Here is a 5900-nt window from a genome sequence, read left to right as displayed (position 1 = left end):
GACTTCTTTGATGGGCCTTTATCTGTTGCCTTTCCTGTAAACATTCTTGTTGGAGTTGGGAAATTGCTGATTTGAACTCGGGCAATTTCATAGAATAGCTCTGGCTGTCCTGGAACTCACTTTTATAGACCAGGCTGACCTTTTGGTGACATTCTATTCTTTTTTTCTTCCTCTTATTTTCTATCTGCAGTCCACATTGGTGTAATGACAGTGCACCTGTATATTCACTGCTCTGATCCTTTCTCTCCTTCCTTCCTTCCTTCCTTCCTTCCTTCCTTCCTTCCTTCCTTCCTTCCTTTCGTATGTCTGTCCACTCCCGAAAACCCAAAAATGTCTAGCCTCCCAACGCAATTAAAAATAAGTCAATTAAAATAAATAACCTGGCATTTATAAAAGGAGGGAAGGAGGGAGGGAGGAAGGCAGGCAGGCAGTGCTGGGGGCCTGGATGATGGTTGTGAAGGGAGGAGCCCTGGCCTAGTCGTCTCCTCTGCCACGTGTGTCACCCCAGTCAGACCTCAGGAGCCTTCTCTAAAGGGTCTGAGAAGCTGCTTCCATGTTTCTGCCTCTGGGTATTTATTGATCTATTTATTTATTTTTCTGGTTTATGTGGGAGGGGAAGGGGAAGCCGAAGCCTTGTCCTACGGGCTCCATGCTGTCACTCAGTCAGTACTGTCTCGTCAACGCGCGTGTGAGGGCCCGTGTCTGTCATGCCAGCAGCACTCAGAAACTGAAAGTACAAGGATCAGGAGATCATCTTCATCGCGGTGGGAAATAGACCCTCCACCAGAAATCCATCAAACGACCTTTTAATTTTCTCCGTCCTAAGTGAAAATGTTCACAACAGATCCGCATGACCCTATTATTCCTGGAAATGAAATCCAATGGAGATATTTTAAAACACACACACAAACAAACACATTATTCCACGACTGTTTTCGTTTTCTCTGACTCGGTATTTAGTCTGAGAAGTAGGTGCCGGGGGTGTGGGGAGTGGTGTGGAGAAAAAGAACTGCAAGCAAGCAAGCAGGCAAGCAAGCAGGCAAGCAAGCAAGCAAGCAAGCAAGCAAGCAAGCAAGCAAGTAAGCAGTGGCCAAGGTGAAGTCTATGTCTTTGAAAGGAGACTCGGATGGCAGGAGACTGCCTGCCATGGCCACCTCCCTCCCTCCCTCGGTCCTCGGTCTCCCTCAGTCCCTCGGTCTCTCCCTCTCACCGTGCTCTAAGTGTCGCAGCCCCTCGACTGGCCCACTTAATACTGTCACTGATCGTGGAGACGCACTCTTTGTTTCCCGTGAGCCTCCCTCCCTCCCTCCCTCTCCACGAGGGAGAGCGATTGGCCTGTTTTCCTAGCTAGCTGCCTGTGGTCTCGGTTTCTCCTTTCGTTTTCGTAGCCTGAGCGTCCGTGGCTCCTCCCGAACGTCCGTCCCGGCCAGCCCGCGTTCACCCATGTTCGGGGATGGGGTGTGGGGGAACCGACGACGGGGAGTCCCCTGCCCTGTCGTGGGTGCGTGTCACCTCCGGGCGTGAGCGTGGGAGGACACTCTGTCGCGCCAGAGAAGGCTCGCGCGCCGCGGCCGAGCGAGCGAGCGAGAGCGAGCGAGCGAGCGAGCGATCTCTGTCGGTCGGGTGGGTCGTCGGGCGCCACCTAGCGGTGTTGGCCGTTTTGTGCAACGCTCCTGGTCCTCGGTCGCCGACAAGGAGGGCGAAGTGGCTTTTGTGAGGCGGAAAGAGTGACGAGAGTCCCGGCTGGCGGGCGGGCGTGTCCCGCGGTCGGTGTCGTGCTTGGGGACGGTCTCTGTGTAGGAGGTTGTGCCGGAAGAGTCGCCTATGGGTGCGTCTGGGATGGAACCGAACGAAAGCCACGGCTGGGGAGGGTGCCGGGAGACTTGAGCGGGTCGACCAGAAGGCTTGAGTCGTTCGCGTCGTCCCACCGCTAGGTGTCGGGTCCGGCCAGGCCCAGGATGGGTGAAGTACCCCGGCTTTTAAAGCTGTCTTTCCCTCGCCTTTTCTCTCTAAGAGAGAGAGAGCCCTGGGTCCCCGGCGACCCGAGGCCGAGAGGGGGCGCTGGTTGATCACGGCTCTTCCCCGCCGCCCGTGCCCGGACTCGTTGGGGGTGTCGGAGCTTTTGATTATTTTCCTCCTTGTCAGAACCCTCGGTCCTCGGCGGCGGGCCTCGCCATCCTGAGGCCGAGAGGAGGCTGTGGTCCCGGCTTTCTCTCCTCCCTGGTCCGGACTCGTTGGGGGTCTCGGAGCTTTATTTATTTATTTATTTATTTATTTATTTATTTATTTATTTTTTCCTCGGTCCTCAGCGGTGGGCCTCGCCATCCTGAGGGCGAGAGGAGACTGTGGTCTCGACGGCTTTCTCGCCTCCCTGGTCCGTACTCGTTGGGTGGCCTCGGAGCATTTTTTTCTTTTTTTTCTTTTGTTTTTCTCCTTGCCAGAACTCTCGGTCCTCAGAGGCGGGCCTCGTCGTCTCGAGGCCGAGAGGAGGCTGCGGTCACGGCTTCTCTGTTCTCTGTTCACTGGTCCCCGGTTTCCTGTACCGTCAGGTATTTTTTTTTTCTTGCCCTGCTCCATCCCTAGCGGCTGGTCGCAGGGTCCTCGGCCGGGAGGAGGCTGGGCGCCCGGCTTTGTGGCATGTCCACCTCGCTCTCTCGGTCCTTTCATGGTCATGAGGTCGACCAGTTGTTCCTTTGAGGGTCGGTTCTCTTGTTTATGGGGACATTTTTGGGACATGTCACCCAGCCTCACTTTCAGGAGTCCCCTGTGGTCTGTGAATTGCTCCCTGTACCTGGTGTCATTCTTCTAGTGGTTGCTATCTGTCCTTATTGTACCTGCAGATAGGTGCTGACACGCTGTCCTTGAAGTGGGTGACATGAAAGGACTCTGTAGGTTGCGGTCTCTTCCGAGCCTCGCTGGGTCGTTTTTCCCGTTTAACCCAACCTACGTGGCGTGTCAGGCGTTCCCGCTTCGTGGTTGTCACCCGTGCAGTTTGGATGGTGGGACTTGCCTCCCGGTGCTCTTCCCTTACCGTCCCGGTGTTTTTTTTTTTTTTCCCAAGTTTCTTTTGGGGATCAGATGGAGCTCCCGAGTCTCCACGGACTGGGTGGGTCCCCTGTGTGCCTCCCGAGTGCACTGTTTTCTCCATCCCCAGGTTATGGAGCTCCCGAGTCTCCATGAGGCCTTGGGGGGAAGGGTGAACCAGCCCGGCCTTCTGCTGCCTGCTTTTATGTGCCTCCCGAGTGCACAAACCGCTTCTTCCCCACGACCACCACCATTGTGTTTGGTTTTGAAGGTGGAGGTGTGAAGGGTTTTTTTTCCCCCCCATCCCCAGGTTGGGGAGCTCCCGAGTCTCCATGAGGCCTTTGGGGGGAAGGGTGACCCAGCCCGGCTTTCTGCTGCTTGCTTATGTGCCTCCCGAGTGCACACCTTTTCTTCCCCCGTGGCTGGCCCACTCCACTCCGCTTTTTTTTTTTTTTGGTTTCGGAGGTGGTGTGTGAAGGGTTTTCTTTTTTGTTTCTTAGGTGGCGTGTGAAGGGTTTTCTTTTTCCTTTCGGAGGTGGTGTGTGAAGGGTTTTCTTTTTTGTTTCGGAGGTGGTGTGTGAAGGGTTTTCTTTTTTTTTTTTCTTTCCTTTCGGGGATCAGCAGGCGGTGGAGCTCCCGAGTCTCCACGGACTGGGTGGGTGTCCCCAGTCCCCTGTTCCCGTGTGCCTCCCGAGTGCACTTTTTTCCCATCCCCAGGTTGTGGAGCTCCCGAGTCTCCATGAGGCCTTTGGGGGAAAGGGTGACCCAGCCCGGCTTTCTGCTGCTTGCTTATGTGCCCCCCGAGTGCACACCTTTTCTTCCCCCGTGGCTGGCCCACTCCACTCCGCTTTTTTTTTCTGGTTTCGGAGGTGGTGTGTGAAGGGTTTTTTTTTTTTTTTTTTTTTTTTTTTTTTTTTTTTTTTTGGTGGCAGTCGGTCGGGTCTGTGGTGCCCTCTCGCTCGCTTCTCCCCGGTTCCGCTTGTCGATCGATGTGGTGCTCTCGCCCTGTGTTCATTCGGGTCGGAGGCCTAAGCCGCGCCAGGCGAGGGACGGACATTCATGGCGAATGGCGGCCGCTCTTCTCGTTCTGCCAGCGGGCCCCGCGTCTGTCCTCCCCACCTTTGACTGGTGGTGTGTGGAAGGCAGGGGTGCGGTCTCTCCGGCACGAGCCCTGTGAAAGCCCCCCCGCACTCCCCGCTGTGGTTCGTGGGGGCTCCCGTGAGGCGCGTCAGGGGCTCCGGCGTCTGCCCCCCCTCGCGCGTTTCGCTCCGCCCACCGTGTGTGGCCCGTGCGGCCCTCCTCCCTCCGAGCCGGGAGAGGGTTGGCCGATGTGTGCCGCGTCACACGCCCTTCCCGAACGGGCTTTGTGTGCGCGCGCCTCGCTCGCGATCCGCGATCCTCGCGGTGCTCCTGGAGCGTTCCAGGCCGATCTTCAGAGGTGCCCGGTACTGAGCGGCGGCGGCGTTTCCCGTTTCTCCGACGTGTGTGCCCTCCCGCGCGCGGTCCGGCCTTCGGCGGTGTTCCTCTGCGAAGGTGTGTGTTCGTGTGGGGGTCGAGGCGAGCGGTAAGAAAGAGGCTCTCTGCGTCCGTCCCCCCCTCCGTGAGCGGGGGACGATGAACCGTCTCTCGCAAGCTCCTGTGAGATCGGGCGAGCGGCCCACCACGCGCTGCCTTCTCCCGTGTAGGCTTTTGAGCGCCGTGTGGTGGTGTTGAGCTGTCGCGGCCGGCCTTTTCTGTTCTTCTCACCGTTCGAGGTGGGTTTTAATGTTAAACGATTAGAATGCCTCCCCGTCCGGTGCAGAGCCGGTGGGTGGTGCCGGAGAGGCCTGGCTCTCGGGGGACCTAGTTTGTAGTTTATGCTTTTTCTCGGTCCGGTCCCCCCTGTCCGCGTTACGCTCGAGAATGCGCCCCCGGAAGGAAAAAGATAAAGAGAAGCCCTTACCGATACCGCAGACCCCCCCCGCCTCGCCACGTTCGAGATCATCGAGCGTCGTTTCCCCCGCTCTTGGGGCTGCCGCGGCCGGCGGCTCGTCGGGTCGGGTCCGTCCCGCCCGCCCTCAGCGAGAAAAGTGCCTTCTCTAGCGATCCGATGAAAGGGCGTGCTTGGGGTCTCCCGTCGGACCCGCCTTGGGTCGCCCCGGCCCGCCCCGTGACCCGCCCGATGCGCGTAGCTCTGGCCGGGTTCCCCTCGCCGCGTCCCGACTTTTGGGGGGGGGAACCCGAGCGTTTGTGTGCCCGCTGCGGCCCGCGCCTCCTCGCTCCGAGTCCGGGGAGGAACCACGCGGGGCAAAAGAGAGCGTGCCGTGACGCCGGCGTGCCGTGCCGGAGCCTGGGATGTTGTTACCCGTGGTCGGGGGACGAAGGGGCCCGCGTCGTGCGCGCGCCCGAGCGCCGCGGGACCCCCCCCGGTCACCCCGCTCCCCCGAGGGGGATGGTGTGCGCACGCCTCGGGGCGCGGAGCCGAGCGGGAAGAGCGGGGCTGGGTGGCGGTGGGCTCCCGGGTCCCACCCGTCCGCACCGTCCGTGCCCGCCGCGAGCGGTCCCTCCCGCGCTTCCCCGTCTTTGCCGTTCCCGCGTCCGCGGCCTCGCCGTGCGCGTCGCGTGCGTGTGTGTCGCTCGTTGCGGCGTGCCGTGTGGAGTCGCCTCGCTCCCCCTCTCCCCGGCAGCGTTCCCACGATCGGGGAGCAGCGGTGACCCGTCCCTCCTCGGGGCCGGGGATCCGGTTCTGGCGTCGCGGGCCCGTGACCTCTCTCTCGGGCGCGGCCTTTGGAGAAACGGCGGTCGGTCGTCTCCGGCGCGTCGCCGGACGCGTCGGGGCCCGTCGCCGCCGGAGGTCCTTCGGCGGCGGCGGGCGCGTCTGTCTCGAAGGTGGGGTC

The 5900-nt window shown here is 60.0% G+C and overlaps 2 long non-coding RNA genes across 2 annotated transcripts in view; one reads left to right on the top strand and one right to left on the bottom strand.

The window, feature by feature from the left end:
• Window positions 1–570: 570 nt before the first annotated feature.
• LOC148117023 (uncharacterized) lies at window positions 571–1575 on the bottom strand. The gene is made up of 2 exons (XR_015737231.1): window positions 1211–1575; window positions 571–865 (listed from the first exon to the last, which is right to left on the bottom strand). It is a non-coding gene; the product is annotated as an uncharacterized LOC148117023 (long non-coding RNA).
• Window positions 1576–4421: 2846 nt separating this feature from the next.
• The window catches only part of LOC148117019 (uncharacterized), a 15342-nt gene continuing 13863 nt past the window's right edge, over window positions 4422–5900 (top strand). Inside the window, exon 1 of the long non-coding RNA XR_015737232.1 lies at window positions 4422–4557. This is a non-coding gene — a long non-coding RNA (uncharacterized LOC148117019). The remainder of the gene's footprint in view (window positions 4558–5900) is intronic.

This window comes from Myodes glareolus, unplaced genomic scaffold (genome assembly GCF_982192425.1).
Source record: "Myodes glareolus unplaced genomic scaffold, mMyoGla1.1 HAP1_SCAFFOLD_194, whole genome shotgun sequence".
NCBI lineage: Eukaryota > Metazoa > Chordata > Mammalia > Rodentia > Cricetidae > Myodes > Myodes glareolus.
Note: the sequence above shows the minus strand (reverse complement) of the source record. Positions and strands in the feature narration are given on the sequence as shown.